We start from the raw sequence: 22872 nt of genomic DNA, 5'->3' as shown, positions 1-22872 counted from the left end.
GAAAGAGCATTCCAAAAAGACTCAGTTTGGAAAATGAAGAAAGAGGGACGGGGCAAAGCTGATTGTATGTGTCTGTGTTGTGTTGAACACCCTTTTGGCATATAGCAGTAACTCCGCAGAGAAAACACCCCACACAAGTGCTACATGCCCATTTGTTTCTACATTTTTGGGGTACTGGAATATGAGACAAGGGCAGTCACTCAAAGTGGTTATATATAGGTCTATGCACAGCACTTGAGCTTTAAGATGCATGACAAAGGCAGTCAAGAGCTGCTGTCAATATATAATTTTACCAGATTCTACTGCCTACGCTGCTGCTGCATCAGTTTAAAATAGCAACCCCTCTTTATCCTGCTGCCTGCGCAATGTGAACCCAGCTCTCTGGCAAGTGCCTAACCATCAGTTTTGCCTTCTTTTGTGATAGTCGGTAACTGCTGGTGAGATTGTGTCATTCCCATGGGACCTCACGCAGTGGCCCAAAAGCTTAGTTAGTTCGGGTTACTCTGGACCCAGTCCAGAAGTGGAAAGTCAAATTTAAAACCAATATTGCTGGGCCAGTATCACTTTGTGTTGGGATTTTTTTTATACATACTAAATACGAAACAGGCAGGAGTTGTCTGTTGCATGTACTTTGCCAGTAGGAAGAAAAATGAGGATTACATATTTGGTGGAGGAAAAAACCCCCAGACCTTTGGGTGTCCTCCAGTTCCTGCCAGTGGGAGAAATGTGTTTGTTTTGGCATGACATTGAATAGATGTAAACATTTCCTTTCAAACCTCCCTGTGTGGCCACCTCAGTTGTTCAGGATGATGCAAGCCACTGACTTTTACCCTTAAGTGGTTATGGAGTTAACCTAATCTCTTTCTTTGGGAGAGGGCAAAGATACTTTCTCTTAGGTGACTGCGTGATTTGTTAATTGGGTATGGAGACAGAGGCATTAACCATAAAACAAATGCTGGACAGTGCTGATTTGCAGGGAGAATCCTTGGAGTCTATTTGTGATTGCAATTTCTGCTTGTTCCCTGGGCTCTGGTGAGGATGAATGTTCACCACCCACGGTGGCAGTTTGGCAGCGAGGCAGCAGCCGAAGAATCAGGACAACCAAGTCCAATTCACAGTGCCACTTTCAGTGGAGTGGGTTAGTTGCTTGGGGTTTTTTTTTTTGGGTGGGGTTTTTTAATTTTAATTTTTTAATTTTTTTTTCTTCTGTAAGTGTAGCCCTCCTTCAGTATGGATGGGCTGGAGTAGGAACTGTTGGGACGTACCTGTGGAGCAAACCCCATGAGATCCCAATGAAGCAGTGGGCTGTGCTTGCTGCAGGTGCTCAGCTGCTGCGCGTTTTGATATACTCTGGGAGTGCCTGTGCAGGTAATGGGCCTCAGACCCTTGTGACCTTTGCTTAGAGGCTTTTTTTATTTGGGAAATATTTACTGAGAGCCATAGAAAATGCCAGTCTAAACTGATACGTGTATTTAATGCAATTTCCAAGTATCTGCATGCTTCTCAGTGCTACTTATTAACATTTCCCTCTTCCATCCCCCATTAGCTGTTTCCAGTGCAAATGCTTCTACTGAAATCCTCACATTTCCAGTGAAAATGTTAATAATGCCAAGTAGTCACTAATAGGTCATAAAGTTCTATCTGTAAACTGTAAAAACCCAAACAATAATAAACCAAAACAAAAAGGAAACCTTTTTTTACCATATTAATAATAACTTAATGAATGATAATGAATAGTAATGAAAAGAAGGATTTTCACCCTGGTGAGATGATAAATCTTGGATTATTTATTTGGTTTTATTACATGGTAGGAAGTGAGAGCAGTAGTTCAGGTATTGTAGGTTCTTGTAGAGCAACCGTGGCGTTTAAATTTCTCTCTGAACTTGAACAAAAGTTTTCTTAAGTGTAATGCAGCCCTTAGCTGAGACTGTCTTCCCCAAGCTCACTGAATGTCCCACTGAACATGCAGAAGTCTTAATATCTTCTGTCCCGGCTCTTGCCTGTTTCTTTCTGGTGGGAAGTTGCTATAACTGAGTAGGATGAGAACAAAATCACTGATCTCCAAAATGATTTATGTCCCTTTCTCTACTTCCTTCTTCCTCTCTGACCTCCTCCCTACATTAAGGCCAATGGACTTTCCAGGAATTTATTGCACAAACAAACAGCTATAAAGCTTTTAATATTTATAGCATCATCTGGTTTGTTTTGTTGTCTGAGATAGCTTTGGCCAGAGCTTTCCAGTAAAAACAGCGCTGCTGACAAGACAGTATTTCCAAGCTCTTTTGTTCACATAAGAATTCCTCTCTGCTTAGTAAACTGTCGGCTTAGACTCTGCTTTGAAGCTGCTTAGACCGCCCCAAGCAGTCCTTGGTCGTTTAGCTCCAAACATGTTGGCTTCTTATCGCTGGAGAAGAAGAAAGGTCTGCTTTTTCTCCTAGCTCTGAGTTTTGTCACTGTGGATTCACAGGTCCCGTTGGAGGGGTGGGAGGGATGAGAAGGAGAGGAGGACCCCATCAGCTAAACCAGCACTCCTTCCCTCCTCCTCCTCAGGAGCTGGGTGATGGGCCTTTGGTTCAGCTCTTGAAATACAAATTTAGAAAGCTTTTGGTTGCAGAAGAGATGAGTAATTGTTCAGGTATTTTTTAGAAGTAATAAAGACCGGAAGTACAAACATTCAGGAATTTAGGATTGAGCACATCTAATTGTTTCCCAGTCGGAAGGCTTGCCTGGGATGCTGCTGTATGTGGCTGGGCTTTAACCCCTGAAGCGGCAGGCCACTGGTGAATTCTGTGGCCCCCTCTCCTGCTGTCCTGCAAGGGCTGCTCTGTGGCTTTTTTTTCAGGAATGGGTTGGATTTTTGCTAACAGCATCCGTACCGACAGCTTCCTCCTGCCCTATGGTCAAGCATGGGATTTCCTTCCTCCCCCAGCGTGGCTTTTCTGTTTCTGTGAGCTGGGAGCCAGGTGAGACTCACTCCTCTTTAGCAGGGAGAGAGGGGAGAGGAGGGATCCCTACACCTGGGGCCCCCTACACCTAGGGCCCCCTCGTCCAGCAGGGAATAACCTGCGCTTGACTGCTGTGACTCATGGTCACGGTGAGCTGTAGGTCAGAACTAGTTTATGAGTATACTTGAATAGCAAATGAATCTGGGATTTAGAAAGCTAAAAACCAGGTTGAAAGGCCAATGCGATAAGATACACGAGGTGCTGTTCTTTGATTTGCAAAGTTTGTTTTCCTGTGGAAGTGCGGGAATGGTTTGGAGGGATGATGTGCCCTATGGCATGGTGTTGACACACAGGTAATGAGAGGGAGACATCATTTTTAAAAAAAAAAAAAAGATCTGGCAGCGCATGAGGTGCTCGTATGGCACGGGCATGATTCACCTAGTGCTGCTCAGAAAGGCCTTTGTTAAAGCCAAGGGGGCGAGTAAGCTGGGGTTGTCTGGGAGAGCCTGCGGTGCGAGGCACTGAGGCAGGCACCCAGGGGTGCTCGCGCATGGGTGAGCTGGCCACAAGAAATATGTTTCACTTGCTACCGACTGGAGTTTGCTGTGATGCTCGGGATGGATATGGTCTGTGTGTGGGGAATAAGGCCTCCAGCAGGGTGTGGAAGAGGCTTGGGTTTCAGTATCATGACTCATTTTCCCAGTGGTTGACCAAAGAGGGGGGAGTGTAATGGGAAGCCATGGTGAGAAGTGCTCCTGTTGCTATCAGGAAATGTTAGGGAACGAAAAAGCCATCGCCAGAAATTTGAAGTTCAGAAAACCTGAACCACCCCTCGTAACCGAAGTGCATGGCATCTCCCACAGCTTGCTTCTGCAAATGTGGATTTTTCTGGTCTAGTTTCCAATGAAGTATTTGACAGGTTTTCAAAATGCAGAAGACTCCAGGCACGCTCTGGTCTCACACAGTGCTTGCTGCTCACGTAGCTGCATGTGATAGGAGACATCTTGGCAAGGGTGGGTGAGTCTGGCAGTGTTAACTTGGGGCAGGAGCTGCAAGGTGAGAGTTGCACCAGCCTGAGTAGTTTGATACAGGCTCTTTGGGCTGGATGTACATAACATGCCTACATCTTAAAATGCAGCAAAAGTCAGTTATAAAAAAAAAACAACAAAAACAACCCAACCAAACAAAATCCATTAATGGAAGAAGAGATGCTGCCAAGGCATGACTCTCCATTGCTTTCCAATACTCTCACCTGCCTTGCACCCCTAAACAAAATCCCATGTGGTGCTCTAATGGGAAGGGGTACACTAGGCGACCCCAAAGGCTTCCTTCTGTTGATCAAAGAACCAGGCCAAGCCACATTTCCATTGTTTTTTCTCTAGGTCTTGATTGACTTCCAGTGATGACCAGTCCATTTGGTATGTTGCTGCCTTCTCCCTTTGCTTAAGCAAGGTGGCCTGTGGTGGCGTGGGTGCTGCATGCGCACTTGGGCAGCAGTTGTGTGTTCCTCTAGATGGCTCCAGTTTGGCTGCCCTTGCTGACCACCTTCGGCAGTTTCTGCGCTGTCACGCTGCTGCACCTGCAGAAGGCAGGGCTGTGTTTGATGTGCTTTTGTGCTGCTTTTGTTCTCTAGGATAAATAAGCATTTCTCCTACTAAGAAAACAAGGCTTGTCTGGCTAGAGGTTCCGTCCAAGTCAGTGCTAGGTCTGATCCTTCTTTTTACTTTTTGTGTCAAATTTGTTTGGTTTATTAGAGCCGTTCCTGATTTATGGCTGCAGGGTTGAAATGAAAATAGGATCTTGTTGATGAAGAGGATTCAAGTGAACTTTTGAACAAATGAAAAAAAGGCCAAGGAAATTAGAGAAGTAAAACCAGGCACTGTTGCTTCATCTTTGAGCAGTGCTAAAACAAAAATACACCAAGTAAATGTGTATGCGTTGTGCATTTGTGTGTTTTTTTGCGCTCAGCCTACTGTCTGGAAACTTTTGGTATTATTCTTCTCCGAGTTTCTAGACAATGAGAATATCTTGAACTTTCAAAATGCAGCTGCAGGTAACTTTGGGACACGTACAATCAGTCTGCTGCTTAGTGTGCGGTTGTATCTGGGAGAACAGACTGCTTGCAACATCTGGCTTTTCTGTTCCTTCCCAGCCCTCCCACTCTAAAACCAATGCACATTGCATCAGGTGGCTTTCAAAATGATGAACTTGTCACTAGATCCTCTTTTCACTGCCCTGTTTGGTTGAGCTTTTGAGAACAATATAAAGTGGACCTTTAAAGGCTGGAGATAATGCAGTGTATAAGCACAGGTAGATGTAATTATTAATAGCTTTGAGAATTGGAGCTGTTGTAAGGTAATGGATACACTGCTGCATTTTAGATGAAAAGTTGTTCTTCAGCTAGAAATTGTGTTGATGTGTACTTGGACTATTAATTACGCGTTTGATTCAGAAATGCACAAAGCAGCATTTGTGTGCAACTTCAGTAAAGTTCACGTGGAAAAGCTGAATCATCCAAGCCGTCTGAATGATGCACGCTATTCGGTTTTCTTCAGCGGGCAGCTGGTGATCTCTCTTCCTGTATTCAAGGGTGGGGGGGGAAGAAAAGGAAGACAGGAAGGAGTCTCCGTGGGGGGGAGCCCTCTTGGTTCATGTGTGCAAACTTTATGATTTTCCTGAGAGATCTCTGGATTTGTGGGTAAGTTAAAACTATATCCAGAGGATTGAAGAGGCAATATACATGACAACTAGGTTATAAAGTGTTTTTATTGTAAAGTACTAATGCTTGATATGCTTTTCAGGCATGATTTGCTTAGTGTAATTTATATTTCAAGCAGTGCTTCGTGGGGAGGACATGGGGGTTGTGCTAGGGCTGGGGATCCTTCAGACTGCGTGGCTTCTCCGTCTCTTGCTCCCTGCTCGAAATCAGGAGGTGAACTGTGAGATCTGGTTCCTCTCCAGCCAGAAAATGATAACTTGACTTGCGTCTTGTCCTGCATATGTTGTAAACTTAATGCTTAATTTACATATTTACCTGCCTGAGCTCAATGGTAATGAAGGGCTGTTTAATGCTGGAAAAACTCCCAGCTAAAGAGCGGGACATGCAGGAGGTATCTAGCTTTCCGTGGGATATTTTTGCTTGCATTGACTTTGGCAAACAAGTTAACTGTTTTTTGTGCTCTATCCCTTTATTACAGTCTGTCTTATCTATTTAGATCTTAAGGGTTTTTTGTAGCAAGCCATGTCTTACAGCTGTAACTTCCTGAGCACGCTGGGTCTCGGTCATTTAATTGGCGTTTAGGCACTTTCATACTAAATAGTAATAATACAGTTCAAAAGGCCTAGAAAGAAGCAGCAAGAGCCTTGGTTTGTAATGGAAAAAGCAATGCAGAGGAGCTTTGCTCAGATATCTTTCTTGTTGGCTTGATTTTTCTTTTTTTTTTTTTCCCCAAAGCTGAAGAGGGATACAACAAGCAGGCATTCAAATCTTCTTTTGAGTCCATACCAACCTCTGTGACTATGTCAGTATGAATAATAATCTGCCTGGGAAATGATGGTAGATTGTGTGTATTTCGAACTAACGCAGAACAGAAAAAATATTGAGGATCTTGTTTTAGGCAGGTTCTTCAAGAGTCTCTCATTGACTGTGCTGGGGGGGCTCTTACATTCCTTTTGGTGACTGTCATTTTAGAGCTGGCAGTGCCGGTCACAAAACCTGAAGTACTCACCACAGCAGGTATTTCTAATGAGGGGGCAACAACCCCCTTAGCACTCTTTGCTTAGAAAACATTGGCCTTTGGGGAAATATTCAACAAAACGATGTTGCATAGTCTTAAGAAGAGGTGACTGAATTGGTGTCATAAGAACAAGCATGATAAAGAATTATGTAAGAAATTTGTAGGACAAGAGATAACAGGCTTAAATTACAGCATGGAGCTTGAAGTTGGTAGAAAAACCTGAAGTCAAGGAGAGTGAAGCACTGGTTTAGGCTGCTGAAGGAACCTGTGGAACCTCCATTATTTGGTGTCTTTAAGAACAGGTTAGGCAGCCTCTGTCAGGAATAGGCAGAGTATAATTGATCCTGCAGGGGGCCAGGGACAGATTTAATGATCTCTTGATGTCTCTTTCCAACCTTATGAATCTGCAGACGTGTCAGTAGGCCCTATATAATTGCATCCTGGTAGGGTTCATCAAGTGCTTTCAGGTCGTTCCGGATAAAAGCCACCGTATGCGTTTCAAATAACTATAACCGTAGCGAAGTTTTGAGGTTTAAAGGAGCCGGAGGCAATCGAGTGAATGCATGAGAAGATTCAGTTCAGTGGAAAACCAACAGTCAGTACAGTGGAAGTCAATAATTTTGCAAATTTGCGGTTGTCTAGAACAAAATCATCATCTGCAATTACCATTGTCATTCGTTCAGTCAAGGCACTTGCAGAACATCGGGAAAACATAGCTATTTAATTTGAAGAACTATGTTTCTTTTTCCCCTTAACAAAAGGAAAGTATTGTGGGTGGCTCTATACTTCTGAGTCTTCGAGGGAAAGCATATTGATAGCTTTGAAAGATATTTTAGTCTTTGAAAACCAAAACAACAGATCTACAAAATCTACTCTTTTATATTGCTTCCTTTGATATGATAGAGTTGAAAGACCGTGCGTGCGCGTGTGTGTCTCCGTCCCCCCAGTTCCTATTTGTAATCTTAAATTTTTAAAAAGGAAAATAACTTGCGGACAGGCGGAGTAGCTCAGTGCTTATGGAAGTGGCTTGTTCCTTGTTAAAATGAACTGTGAAGCAAAAAAGTGCCCACCCTCATTTTCTTTTGACCAATGAGTGGCCCAGGGATAAGAGCTTTGTGGGGGGACACAGTGATGGTGTTATACTGGGAAATGAATTTCCCACACAGTGCAAATCATCAGTGGCCAGAGTCTCCAGAAAGCAGCACCAGATGCCCTGAATATTTTGGCATGCAAGTCTTTAGAAAGCTCCAAAGAGAAAGAAGTGAAAAAACGGTGACAAGTCTCTTGCAAGCAATTTTAGAGATGTGGCACTTCATTTGCACATGAGTACAACAGCTCTCTTCAGCAAAAAGCATGGCGGGAAGTGGGATAGACTGTGTCTTTTCTACCACTCACAGGACTGAGCCATCCGATTTTCCATGTCATCACTGAACGCTGGCTGGTCAGCTGTCTTTAGCTCTTCTATGGACTATTCATTCTTTCCGTATGTAACACATATGCTTCTTCAGGCCTGCCACTAATGCCATTGCTGCGATTCAGTGCACGTGCAAAGGCAGTGGTTATTTTAGGAAGCAATAGCTGAGTCTATGTAACAGATTCCAAGATAGGCTCTTGGGTGAGTTTTCAGATAATCCATTTATATGCAATTAGAGTGCTTCAAAGATGTAAAGTGCCATGTTACTGATAAATACTGATTAGTCATGCAAATAAGTGGAAATATTTTAATTAGGGCAATTTCAATATGACTTGTACCGTGGAAAAAAGCCTATATAAACATATTAAATAGGTAATTTATTAGTGGGAACAACCTGTGATTAAGGGCCTTGTACTTTAGTTTTTTGGGGGAAGGAGGGAATAATATACATAGCAAAGTGACAATGCAAGAGAGTAATAATCTGATAAACTAAAGCCCAGTAACTGATAACCTCTGTTTTTCAAAGTATGCAGAAAGCTACAAATGAGATGTTTGTCTCTTCATCTCTGCTTGAGCCACTCTACAACTTGGAGTAGGTTGGGGATGCCTGAAATGTGGCAGCTTTGCCAGCTGGCCGCTGTTTGAGTCTACCTATGTCTCCAATGGTGCTACAGTAGTTTTGTTCTAGGATTTGCCACCACTTTTCTGCCAGAACCCTTCTTTCTTGCAAAGTCTCACAGTCATTATTTTTTTTGTTTTGTTTGTTTGTTTTTTTTGTGGGGAGGGGATGATCTGGAGCACTTGCCACGAGCCCTTCTGGTGTTACCGTAGATGTGTGTCAAATGTTGCTGGGTAATTTTATATCTACTTCATAGTCACTTGGGCATGTGTGTACAATTACGTGTAAGGTGAATAGAAATGGAGGGCCAGGATCAAGGTACTGTGTTACACTACAAATGTTCAGGAAGGCTGCAGAGAGTTAGAGCCAAATCTTTCATGTTCTTGCCTGTGGTTGCCCCCTGTGCTTTAGCTTCCCTTGGAAAGCAGGATCAGGTACTTCCATGATGGGGAATGGAGCAGGATATCAGACTATTACTATTGATATGTGAGTGTGTATCACCTTTGACAGAGTATCTGGGCAATGCAGGTGCTGAATGTTTGATAGACTATGGGAATCCAGTCATTAAATTATTCTGTGTCTTTTTTGGTTTAGTGCCAGGGCTTGTTTATAGTGGAGTGTGCCAGAGTTCAATTAACCTCCAATTAAAAATCAGGAAAAGCAACAGTTTACCTAATGGTAAACACCACATAGTGCCTTAATTTACCGTCTGCCAGTTAGTCACAACACCCACAGTCTATTTAATTTATGAATAAAATGCAAAGGCTTAATATAAAGTGATTCTTCCAGTCTGGCTTCTTAGTTTCAGTGGAATTTGCCTGAGCTTTATATGAGGGCATTGATGTGTGTATGTTGGTGGGTATACGTATATACACACCAATGTATGTTTGAATCCTACCCTGATTTAAACTACTCTTCTCTAATATTTATCAGAGATGGAATTGCAGGTCTTGTCAGCTCTGTCTTTCAGAGTCACTCTTTCACCTTTGCTACAACCCTCCCCAAAGAGCTTAGACTTGGAACCTAGAGTCAGGGCAGGCAGGTCTGCCAGCTGCCATGCTCCCCGGTCACTGCAGCAAGTCCCCTTACTGAGAAAGGGAGTAAAACCAGGCTCAGGTGAAAGCTTTAATGATGTAGCTCTTGTACAGGCATAAAGTTGAGAGTTACGAGGGGTATATTTATCTTGCTTTTTTCTTTTTCTTTAAACTGAGAATATACAACAATAAATTTTCACAGTCATTGAGGGGGTGATACCTCCTGAGTAGGTATTTAATTTTTTTTTTTATGGCTGTCTACACAAAGTTCAGTGCAAAACATCTTATTAATCATTGCTATTCCTTTTCTAGCATAAGGGTTACACTCCGAGTGCAGCTGTGTCTGTCTCTGCCTTTAAAAAGCGGTCAAATTGACATTTAGAGTTGTGCTTTGAAAAAACTGCTGTGACTTCATGACCTTTCTAAAACTGGTATTCTCTGCCTTTTAAATAGGGACTTTCACTTGAAGGAATTTACAACAGATTTGCCTCTCAATCCTTCACACTTGGATCCTGGCTTCGTTCCAGATTGTAGAAACTAGATTTGTAATTGCCTTATTTACAAGGTAGGGTTCCCTGCCCCCCCGTCTTATTTGCTTAACTTGACAGTTTGTAGACTACCAGGCGCCACTTAACCTCTTTTAAAAAAGTTTCATTTAAATTCCTTTTGTCTTAAAGATCCATTTATGCTCTCAAGAAACCCTCATCGTTCAAATAGAAAAAGTGGATTATTCTGGATTAAATTTGTAATACCAGAGACTGTGTTAAATTGTGGGTTGACCAGAATGGAAGAAACTAGATTAAAGTTGTGTTCAGCTTTATTAGCAAAGTATTTGACTTAAAATTCCTGTTTTATTTTTCCCATGAATTTTGCAGATTTGGATAAAATTTGGATAAATCAGTGGTCTGAATTTCCTTTCCAAGATTAAAACAAGCCTCAAACGTGGTAAATATTTCAAGGAACAAAACCCTCACCCCAAATGGCTTCTGGTTTAAGACTGTGGATTACTTTATTTTTACCTTCAGTCTCTGCCTCTTCGATACCTGAACGGCACTAGGAGTCTAAAGCACAAATGGGAAGGAGACACAGCTAGCACAGGGATGCTCATCGGGAAGACTTGTGCATTCGGGATATTCCCAAGTCTTTCTTTCCCAAACATGCCATCATGTGCCCTTCTGCCTCCTTGCTGCCCAAAGCAGCTCCTTGCCAGTACCTTCCTCTTCCCAGCGATCCTGCCAGGAGGTCCTGGGCCCAGCACTTTCTTTAGGAAGAAGTAGTTGATGGGTGGGAGAGAGCGTAATCCAGTTTGTTTTGGGACCAATGAGCTATAAGGAAGCTCTTGAGTGAGCTGGTTGTCCTCCTGGTGTCTGTGGTTTTCTGCTGGACTCCTTCCACTGAAGGAAAGGGCTGCAGCATTGCCAGGTTGTGCTCACGAGGGTGGAGGTGGAGGAGGAATGATACCTCCTCTTTGCCATAGTAGGGACTGGACTGTGACTGGAGGAGCTGGGGTCTCTCTCTGATTATCTTCTGCTGGGAGCATTGGGTGTTGCTGAAGACCCCCAAGGAGGATTGTAGATTAGAGCAAAGAGGAAATAAAATAAATCAAAAAAAACCCCAAAAAACAAAACCTTGCACCAAAGCTTGTTTGATATCTGCAGAGTCCATCCACACAGCACCATCATCATGCGAGGCAAAAGCAGGTGCTTTTGTGGTACCATCACTGAACCTCATGCCTTCTTGCTCCTCCAAGACTGGCACCAAGTGACTTCCCAGCATGGGTGCCCTAGGCATTTGTGCCTGTGGTGCTGGTCAGAAGTTCTATGTCTCACAAAGGTCTTTCTCTTGGATGCAATGCTCTTTGGTGCTTGCCTGCTGGGGCCTCCTCACCCTGCTCCCTTTGCAGAGTGTATGAGGACATTCGAGGTACAGCTGGAGAGCTCTGGTGCTCTTCTGTAAACTGTAGCATCTCCTGTTGGTACCTCTTGCAGACCCTACATCAGTCCCTGCCTGTTTTGACCAAGATGGAAACTTCTGTGTGAGTGTGCAGACAGTGACTACCAAAAGGTGTATTATTTATACAACATGTTCTCATATCACTTTCTATAGATTTATTTCAAAAGGATCCATGCAAAAGGCTAGCCCTCCTCCGGAGTTTCTGATGATGTTTTGTTGCTGTACTATTTAACTTTTTTTTTTTTTTCCAGATATCACTGTGTGAGCAGATGGCACTTGCAGTCTGACTGGTCGGGCAGTCAGGCTCTTATCTGTATGACTCCGCTGTAGGAGAGCACAAGAGTAATGATTCAGCTCGCTGGGCTACTGAGGAGTTGTCAGTGGTGACTAGCACTGGTTGGATTTTCTGGTCCGCTCAGCCCTCTCTTTTGTTTTCTCAAATATGTTGCGCAAAGATTCTGAATCGTACACATTGACTTGTCTGTAACAGCATGACGAGCAGCTCGTGCATAGTAGCCTGGTGTACAAGTCCTTCGGAAACTGGTTTTCCATTCATGGTGCTTGATCGCTTGGCTGAGCTGTGTGGGTCTCTCTCTTCTGCCTGACAAACTTTTGCAGTGGGAGAAAGATGGTTTATTGTCTTGTGGATGAATGTGGGTATTCATACAAAGCACAGACTGCCCAGTCATGCACATAAATAAAAATCCATTCAAGATAATGATTATGAAAAAAGGAACCTAACATAAGTCAAATGGATAATCTGTAAATCCAGATAATAGTGAGGTCTGTAGAATCTACTTAATTTAGGCCCTGGTCCTGCAAGCATTTACCAGTGTATGAATACATTTATGTAGCACTGTTGACTTCTAGAGAACTGCTTGAGTTCATAAGATTAGTCCGAAGGCTATGGGATATCTGGAGTAATTTTGTTAAATCTCACCTATTTTAATGTGTTAGCATCTTCAGGCTGTGGTCATGGATATTTTCTATCTCATAGGAAGGGGAAGGCGTAACTGTTAGCTGGGAACTTGCAAGTTGTGAGTGCAGGTCCAAAGGCTGGTGCAGCCTGCCTGCCGTCTTGTGTCTCGGCAGTAGGAAAAGGAAGGTCATGGTAGAGAAAGTAACATTTAACTCATATTTCAAAGTCTCTTAAGAGTGAATACTTTCAAAACCATGAGGCAATCAAGAACTAGCAATGGCTTTTTATATTTCCTGTTTGGGGTCAACAGGGTGACTGACATTTGATAGTGCATGTAGCTTATTGCAAGGTTTGGATATGAAACTACTTACAAAGAAATACATTTGGGTTTGCCATCAGGAAGAAAACTTAGAATGACTTGTTTGGCCTCACCCACACGCTGAAACAACCAAAGGAAGAGGGCTTTGAAGCTAAATGACCATTTACAACCACTCTGGCAGACAAGATTGAAATTACTAGACTTTTTTTTTTTAAGAAAAGAGATTTAAAGCATGTATGTGTTAAATATGATGGCAATGAACTTTGATAGTAATTTATGCTCCTTTTTGATATATTGAAGACTTGTAAGCTGTGGTCTCTCACTAGATGCTGAGCAGGAGAATGACATTCATTCCTGTACCATCATTGTCGTTGAACTGACTGAAATGTGAAAATCTGGATGTGTCTTTAGGGGGTAGTCTCATGCTTTCTCATGTACATGCGTATTATCAGAATTCACATTTGGACTGATTCCATGACAGTGAAAAATAATGTATGGCTGAGTCATAATGGAAACCTGGATACAATGAATAACAAGAGAAGAACTTGAGGGGAAAGAATGAGAACAGGAAGTCTAATCTTCAGCTTTTCTATATATAGAAAACACCTCAAGGGTGAGCACATACTGTTTTGTATAAATGCATTTAAAATGTGTTTTGTAGGCACATATTTTCAATGTGTTGTCATGATCGGAAACACATGTAGACTCTGAAAAATTATGTGAAGCATGCAGAGCCCTTGCCCATGCACATAAGTAAAAGCTGTAAGCAGTGTATACGTGTGTAAATATTTAGCTGGAGGAACAGCCACATGAGAACTACTTCAGAACAATCCCCAAGTCAGGAAGCCACAAATTATAGGTCTGAAATTTACCACGCTGGCATGTCTACATAAATAAAACCAACTGGAAAGATAGGAGGGAGGAAAAACGCATTTACAAATAGTATTAGATTAGAGAAGAGGAAAAATGCTAAACCCTTTTCTGTGCTCTAATCAGAAGGCAGGAAGATTATTACAGGCAGGAGCTTGCAGACTTCAGCTAAACAACTTCCCTGCTCTGATTTTGAGTCCTGATTTTTATTTACATGTATGCATACAATCAAGGCTTTACACATAATCATTATTTTGAGAGAGGCCAAGAGGGGAGGCATGGTTGGATTTGTTTTTCCCCTTTCCAGGAACATTGCCATCATCTCACTCCTTCTTTATCTTTGCCAGGTCTTTGGGATGGGATGATGTCATCTTCTTTATCTGCCTAGTATCTACCATGATGAGGCCTTGATCCTGACCAAGGGTGTTGGCTGTTTCATGAATGTTGAATTGGAAGCAGCCAAAGGAAACCTGAATTTCTGTTGCAGACAGTAACACTTCAGCTAGAGTAAATAAAACTGATACTTGTAAAACCACCGAGACAACTGCTAGTTGTCACAGGCCTTATACAGGCATTGGTACGTCAGTCCTCTTCCAGTCCTTCCACCCGTACTTAGCCTATGCCAGAGCAAACTCCCAGAGCTTTTCTCGCCCCTCAGCTGCCATACTTGCAACTCTAACTCAGCTGCAGCTGGGCTGCTGGAGGCTTGGAAAAACTCACTGCCTGGAATGATTGGTTGCTTCTCAGATCCAGGTGTTCCTGGAGTTAGAGGAAGGACAGCAGGTGAAATACAATCCTTTGAACTGAAGAGTAGGAAAAGTGGATGCCACCAGGTCTGAAGAGAGAAAGCAAAGCAAAAGCGTATGTTTGTCTGGAGTTGTCTTTTCCTTCTGTTTCTCTGAAGAGAATTGCTGAGCAGAGGTGTAATTGTCTCTGATGTGGAGCATCCCCACGTGGTAGAGAAAGTCTGGCACCCACCTCTTTTCCCAGCTGGGTCTGGGAGGTCTGCAGCACAACTGGCGAGATCGTAGCAAGGATCACTGTTCTTCCTCATGCAGATTTCTTGGAGCTTCGTCTGCGTCCTCTGCTTCGCCAGCTCGGAGAATGTAAGGGAAGAGGAGGAGAAGGGAAAGCACTATGTAAGTTGGGGGAACTCTCTTATTATCTAGCAATGTCTGAAAGTTAAATGGGGCGGGGGGAAAGCAAGCATTTTCTTGAGACTGTCTTGTTAAACTAGAATTGAACACACAGGTTCAGCTTAGTAACCTGCCTTCTCTGGAAAAGAAATACGAGTTTATTCTGTAAGTGCCTGGAAGCTGAAGGCTTGGTGTAGGGACCTTTCTTGCTCCAGAAGAAGAATCGGTAGGTTTAGAAAGCTTAGTTCTATCCTTAGGCTCTGCTGTTGGAGATTGTAAGAGGACAATTCATATAACCCTAAGGAAAATGATTGCCAAGAATGTGTTGGTGTCAACACTTTTACATGGCAGCTCCTGGGAACTGGAGCCCTGGTAGCACCTGGACCAGAGGTATTTCTGTGAGAGGGTACCTCCTCTTCTTGCACTGAGAGCTGACTTCTGTGTAGCTATGGCATTGTCATCAGCTTTATTAACTTAAAATCATGAGAATTTAGTCAGAAATTAGTAGTCTTTATATCCTTTGAGTTCCTCTGGTTGGAAGGCTAACTGCTGCTATTAATGGGGTAGATTGATCTTGATTGGTGTCTAATAACAAATACTTGTTTTGGGTGGTGCCTGGAGACTGCAGTCCCCAGAGCTGAGGAGCTGAAGTTCCCTGTAGCATTTAATGGATTTATGTCTGCTCTTTACAACACTTCCATCTGCAGGGGAGAACAGCCCTTGCTTTCCTTGAGTGATCTGGGGAACTGAGACGGAGCTAAACCAAGTTTTTTCAGCACTGCAAAGCAAATGTGGGAATCGAAAGCCCTTGAATTGTAAACTAGTGCTCTTCTACAGCTGCACTGTCTTCCCTGCTGTCAATCTCCTAACTATTCAGTGGCTGTGGATCATCCAGTAGGATATGGTAGTGGTCACTACCAGTTATTCATTCCTTGGAATGACCTCTGCTTGATGGGGTTGCTGTGCCTGCAGTGAATTTGTCCGAACCATATTTAATGAAGAACATGAAAAACTTCAGTCTGCAAATTAGCACTGGCAGAAACATCTGCTTGGGTATTTCCCCATCCAGAATGGGTTTTAATTTTCTGTTAAGCTTTTTAGTCACCACTTTGATCTGTTTGGAGTGATCCCCCCTTTTTTTTTTGCAGTAACATAAAGTCAGGGTCTGACTCTTATTTCCGTTTAATTCTCCTGGATTAGAATGCGCACAGTTCTCCTTACTGGAGGAGGGGGAAGGAAATGGCTTGAGCTGTGGTACCGAAAAGTTATGTAAAGAAAGGCTCAAAATTTGTGGTTTGCAGTGTCTCCACTGCTCACTCCAGTAGTGCCCATATCCAACGTGGTCTCCTTGGGGACAAGATAGGGGTACTGTTGTCACCTTCTGCAGCAGAAGGCTGAGTAGACAGTGCAGGAGGGGGACTCCTCTGGGCTGTAAGCATTTGAACAAAGCTGTCGTCATCTACAGATTTTGGTAGAGTCTCTGACTCGTATGCGGCACTTCTTTCAAAATACCTTCATACATATTTCCCAAAAGCTTTTTAGCTGTATGTAATGTTCCTTTTGGATTTCTCTGAGTGTGATAGGGCAGGATTGGGAAAGGACACAAATATTTAATCTGACTACTATTCATGGGATTAAAAATTGGTTATGACTAGTGCTTTTTTGAATACCTTGTGTAACTGTAATCTCTAACATTTTACACAACTGAATGATGTTCCAGCATAACCAGCTTCTACCGTGCTCTGATTAGATGGAGCTGATGGAGTCATGCACAGAAACTAGATGTCTTATTAGACTCCCTTTTTTTCACCTCAGAGCATAAGAGGTCCAAGAGAGCCTCCCACTGAAACCTGAGCTCTCCAAAGGGCGAAACCTGCATACAAGTGTAGGTCCCTGCTTCCCTCTCTGCTGGAGGAGGTCACTCCACCAGCTGTCACCTTCTGCTCTGTAAACTATCGCTTCATCCAGCCGTAACACAGTGGCTGGACCAGGAAGTGCGCTGCTGATAGAAATCTTCCATGGTCCAATGAGTAGTTAATAGTTAAATAGTCTATGGCAGGCGGAGGCTGGGTCATACACTGGTTCAAATTTTTTTTTGTGGGATTAGGCTATAGAGAAATCTTGAACTGCTGCAGTTGAGTGTTTCTGGCAGACACCCTAGGGGTTGGGATAGAAATGCTTTTGTAAATACACTAATGTACAAATGTATGCTTAATGTGTGCATGCATATGCAGTATTTATTAAACAAGTAGCTTTGCATAGCAGGAGAGGCGAGCAGCTGTTGTGCATATGGCTGGGGCATGGTGCTGCTTCCCAGCAGAGCCCGGCCTCTGGCCCCTGCCCTCTCCTGCCAGATGCCGCCAGCCCTGCAGCAAGGTGGCAGCAGCACCCTGCTGCCTGCTGCAGCCTCCCTGGCTCCCTGCTGCTGTGGGGTGAAGTTGTTGTTGTTGTTGTTGTTGTTGTTAATCTTCCAGCTCAGGATTTCTGAGGCAGTGAACATCGGGGTGAAGTTGTTGTTGTTGTTGTTGTTGTTGTTGTTGATCTTCCAGCTCAGGATTTCTGAGACAGTGAACATCAGCACTTAATCTGTAGGGATTTTCCTTCTGAGGGTGGACAAAAGCTCTCAGTTATGGAGATTGTGTCATAGGAAGTGCTTATTGAGAAGAAAGAAAACATCCTGGATGAAATTTTAATTCCAGATGTCAATAACAAAAAAAAGGTGGTTAGGGGGAATGCCAAAGAAAGCATTGCATCTCTCACCTCCATTAGGTTAGTGTAGCTCTATTACTGTTGGTACCATAAATGACTCCTACCTGAAATGACTAACAAGGCAACCCATCAGATAAGAGTTTTCAGGTGAGCCTGAGCAATGTGCAGCAGCCTAGTATAAGAGTTAAGAACCACTTTTCAGTAGGAACCACAGTGACTTCCAACTCAACATCAGTCTGGTAGTTAAGAAACAAAATAACTTCAAAAAGTGGACGTAAATGATATGAGAATGTGTGCTGAGAGGAAAAATAAGAGGAGCAGCTAAAAGGATAAACTGTTTGAAATAGCACTGGGTCTGTTTAAACGTACCATTATTAGAAACTAAGAGTAAATGTTTATCACCTGTCAAGGAAGATTTAAAAAGTACCAATACTAAAATTGTAAAGATAGTATGTGTAAACAGCAAATTAAAAGAGTCTGTCAGAAATAAAAAGACGTTTTGAAGAAATGGAAGTCACATCCAATAGAGTAAAATGGAAAAGACCATAAGTTCTGGTAAATAGTTGTTAGTCTTTTTGGTTTGATTGTTAAAGTTATAAAAAATGGGGGACACAGAAAAACCCTTTCTGATCCTTAAAAACAGAAACCAGAGAAAGATTTTGATAATGTTTGAGTGGTAAAAGAAGTGGGAAAAGATGACGAGACCATAAGAAACAGTATTAAATGAACTCTGGTACTAACTGTTTCTCAAGGAGAGCCTTTTTGTGTGAAAGAAATCTAAGGAACTGTCTCAAACTGAAATACAATTATATCTTTTAAAACAAGTAAAAAAGGCTGAGAGATCATCAGGCCTTGGCAGTGTTCATGCAGAATTCTGAAGCAAGTGGGACAAGGAAATGCTAAATTATATGCTTGGGCATGTGAATTTATTGGATGAATTAGTTATAGAGTACCAAAGGAATATAAAGTGGCAGATTAATACTGAGATGGATTCACATGTATCAAGGGGGAGTAATCCTAACTTTGGGGGTTTTTTGGGGTAAAGATGAAGTTCTTCACAAACCCAGGGTTCTTTGGATTCACAAGCCAACCTGAATCAAAGGTGCGTCCAGTTGATAGAGGATGTGGTGCCATAGGTGGGTTAATTCAGATCAGGAGTGCACTTCTGAAGCAAATCTCCTGATTATCCCCACTTACATTGCCATGGTTCACACAATAAACTGATCTTACATTATATTAAATGAATATCCTTTAAATAAAATTAAACCAGATGTGCTTCAGGAATGCACTGCTAATCAGTCCATGAGACTAGACTATGGCTACTCCTTGGCACCACCTGTTTTACTCTACAAAGTCATGGTTATTGGGCAACTGTACTACTTTCCCATGTATATATCAGTGCAGTGGACTTGGATTTCCAGAAATCTTTTGGCAGGTCTGTTGCCAAAGGTTTGTGACAGCTAGGAAGCTACAGGCCTTTTGTGGGTTAACAGCTAATTAAAAGATGGGAAGTGAAGGTCAGAAACAAGGTACGGAAAAGGGGAACTAGAGTTTCAGTACACTGGGGCTCCTCAGCTTGAAAAAGAGGATTGAGATGTAATGTGATAAAGGTCTGCCAGTTATGACTGGCAGAGAGATGGTTATAGGGTGGCAGTGAATAACCATTTTTTTCACAGGGAAACTAATATGCATCATTTATTTAAAAAAACTAAAACAAAAAAACCCCTAAAACCAAACAAAAAACCCCAACAAACCTGACCGTAAATTTAAGTAAAAAGGAAGTACTTTTTTGTGCACTATGCAATTAAATCATGGGAGTTGATATGGATTTTTATTTTTCTGAATGTATAAATGGGCTCAAAAAGCAAGGAGAAAAGTTTATGGAAGGAGAGGCTGTTGAGAGCTATAGCATGCAATGAAGCTGTGCAAATCTTCCTTCAGGATGCGCCCGGGCCTTGGAAGGCCAGAAGTCCGCATGGAGGCCTCACTTTTCATTGTCTCTGTTCCTGTGCTCTCTATTTTGGTATCTGCTGTTGGCTGCAATTAGAGACAGGGTTTGGGAGTACCTTTACTTTGACCCAGTTCAGATCATTCAATAAAATTTTCACGTTTATTTCCTTTCCAAACCTGGCATGTAAGTAATTCAGAAAAAAATAACCTATGAGATCAATTCTCTTCAGCTCCTTTTTGAAGATACAGGTGCTTCACCTCTGCATCGACTTGGGATATTCATATTGTCCATGCTTCTTTTTACATAGCAGCCTTGGGCCAAGCACTCTAGGAGGTGCGAGGGATGAAATCTGCACACATATGTTCTTCTTGAAAAATATTGCATTGCTTTGAAATTGCCAGAGAAGCTTGCTTTAATTCCAGAGCTCCTGATGGTGCTGTGAAGACTTGCACAGGGCATATCGGCCTTCCTGCACCACCTGTAACTTCTGGTCTTCCTGCAGTATCCCGCTGTGGGAGCTCTGTCAGCATTGGGAGGGACGTTGCCCTGGGCTTTTGGGCCAAAGCTCAGCGGTAGCAGGAAGGTGGCTGGTGGGGCACAGGGCAGGTGGAGAGGTGCTTTGGCAAGGACTAAGACAAGCAAGAATGCCCGTAGGGTACCTTGGTAGTTTCTGACTGTGGGGAGCACCAGGGATGTTACAGCTGTGATTACAACTGTTTGTAGCAGACTTCTACCACAGGAAGGGAACTACTTTAAAACGATAACACTGGGGAAAACATTGTTCCTTAGAAAGCTGAAATTGGAAGACCAGGTGGGTGGTGCGTCCTGGCAAGTGGGGGGGCGGCAAGGGGCTATGGAGAGCTCCTCAAAAGATATGGTGCTCTTCGAAGTTCCAAATGTCCTTTGAACTCTTCAGCAAAGAATTGGTGCAGGCTCTTGGAGAAACGGTGTGTGGCAAAGCAGGAATCTGAAGCATTTGCTTGTCTAATGACACCTTTTCTCTTGCTTTCCCATTTCCCTGTTTTTACTCTTTGTGTAACCATTCACCACTGTTCCCCGTCGTCTCTTCTGACTAGACCAGAAATTCCTACATGACAAGAACTGTTGGAACTAAAAAATGTAAAATGTGAGCTTGAAGTGTTTGTTGAAGTGCTGTTATGCCCAAAGCCTTGTGTGATGAGTTGTTTGGGTCTCAGCAGCTGTTTATAGTGGTGGAACAACTCTGTAGGAGTAGTGTGTGGGGTGGAGGAGCTCTGAGCCCTGCCTGAAGTGTTGGGGGATGGCGCGTGGCAATGCCACTGAGTCACGCTGGCTGCGGGGGTGGAGAGCAGCAGAAGGGTTCTTCGTCTGCTTCATTTCCAATGGCTTGAAACTTGCTGCTTTCAGGGGAGCTTGCCCAAACACTGATCAGTTCCAGTATCAAAGGACAATAAATTTCTGCTCACGGTGATAAGCTTTGAAAGTTAGAGTTGATATGATAGATAACATTGTGTTTTTAATCCAGGAATACTTGGAAGGCTTTTCTGAGAACTGGTTAAGCAATTGCTCCCTTACGACAAAACAGAAACCAGCGGGGTATCCTCAGTGTGCCTGCACGTGAAGTTTTCTGTGCTTTTGCACAGAATTACTGTCATTAGTGATGTGGAAGTGTTGGTAAAGGTTCTTAGGATTTTCTGTTTGTTTAATCAGGGTACAATCTAGTCCTAACATTTTCATGTTCCTCCTAAACAATCTATAATCTCATCTATACAATGGGCTTAACACTGAGCTGTCTTCCTCAAGATGTTTGGAGATCTCCAGACTTAAGTCTTCATGAAGGTGAAATGCCCTGTTGAGGCACATGTGAACGTAAAAGAAAAAGGACTTGGTAAAAAAAAAAAAACAACAAACCAACAGCGAGTCCCAATTACATTTCTTGTAGCTTAGTGTTTAGGCACTAGCATAGGAGTGTATTCAAAATAGAGAGAGATTTTAACCACTAGACCACAATGACTCAAATGTTTACTAAGATGTATCACAAAATGCTTTTATTCCCTTGTCTCACCTTATTATGACTGTTGATGATGAAAAATGAAAATAAGATGGGGGGAGTGGAGGAAGGATAAAAATCATAGCTGGGCAGAAAGAGTGACTGGAGAACATCCTTCACCTTCCTCTTCCTGGTGGGTTCATTGCTGTGACGGGGACAAATGCTGTGGGGGAGGAAGGAAGAGAAAGAGGAAGTAGCAATTGTGGATGCTTTGCAACCTCAGCAGAAAATACTGAAGAGAAATGACAAACAGACTGCTGATGCTGGTGCTTCTCCTGGTGAATGTGCTGGCTGCATGACCCCCTTTGCTCAGCAGTCAGCTTCCCTCAGCCCAAGAATGTGCACAAAAGAAATAAGCCAGGAGGGTATCTGATTTGGGGAAAATCAGTTAATCCAAATGTATGTGTATATACCTAATGATAGTATCTTTTGAAAAGCCATTATTTGATAAATAGATGTCCAAACAAAAAGACCATGATATGTTGGTCTTTTCTTACCGATGTTTCAAAAATTGACCTTTTGAAAGTTAAAGATTTTTGAACTCTCTACATTTCAGATGGCTGTATCATGACAGTATTTGAATTTAAAGACAGCTTATGTGACCTTAAAAGATGATTAAATTCAGCACACTCTCAGTGACTTATATAGAAAGTGATTAAAGTTTATTGATGGATTGCTGACAAATTGTTGAATTTGATGACACAAGTAAATGGCTGCATTGGCTTTTTATCTATTTATCTTACCGCTAGAATGGAACATCCCTTTTTTGTGTTCTTTACAAGTATTTAGATGGGCTGGCCTTAGGAAGCTTAGAGGAACTCTAGAGTTATTTGAAAAAATAAATTTGAGATACTGAAAAGAACATGTTTTTTTTTTTTTTTTAGAAGACCTTCAAACACTTTATTCTCATTTTCAAGAAATATACTAGTTGATTCCCTTTTTTGCTTTTGTGAAATGACACTGTGGCATAGAAACTGTTGAGTGAGAATGTAAAAAATGTCTGTGTTTTGTTGGTTTATTTTTCCTATTTATTTTTTTCTTAAGAAAAGCATTGCATCCATTTTTTCCCAAATAACTTTTTTAATATGAAATAGTTGTATAAAGGTCTTACTCCTTTTTCTGTTGGTGAAAAAACTTGCCTTAAAAACTTGGTTTTGGATGACTTGGCAGAACAGCTGAAATGCATGAATGAAGGAGAAAGATGTGCTGGCTTAGTGAGAAAGGAAAACTTCTGAAA

The 22872-nt window shown here is 42.4% G+C and overlaps 1 protein-coding gene across 1 annotated transcript in view; it reads left to right on the top strand.

Moving 5' to 3' along the window:
• The first annotated feature begins 5574 nt into the window (after window positions 1–5574).
• Window positions 5575–22872, top strand: part of IPCEF1 (interaction protein for cytohesin exchange factors 1) — a 91149-nt gene continuing 73851 nt past the window's right edge. The window contains exon 1 of the mRNA XM_035899819.1: window positions 5575–5643. The gene's annotated coding sequence lies outside the window, so the exon portion shown is untranslated. The remainder of the gene's footprint in view (window positions 5644–22872) is intronic.

Source organism: Egretta garzetta, unplaced genomic scaffold, assembly GCF_000687185.1.
Source record: "Egretta garzetta isolate BGI_Z169 unplaced genomic scaffold, ASM68718v1 scaffold397, whole genome shotgun sequence".
Lineage (NCBI taxonomy): Eukaryota > Metazoa > Chordata > Aves > Pelecaniformes > Ardeidae > Egretta > Egretta garzetta.
This window is presented reverse-complemented; position numbering and strand designations above follow the sequence as displayed.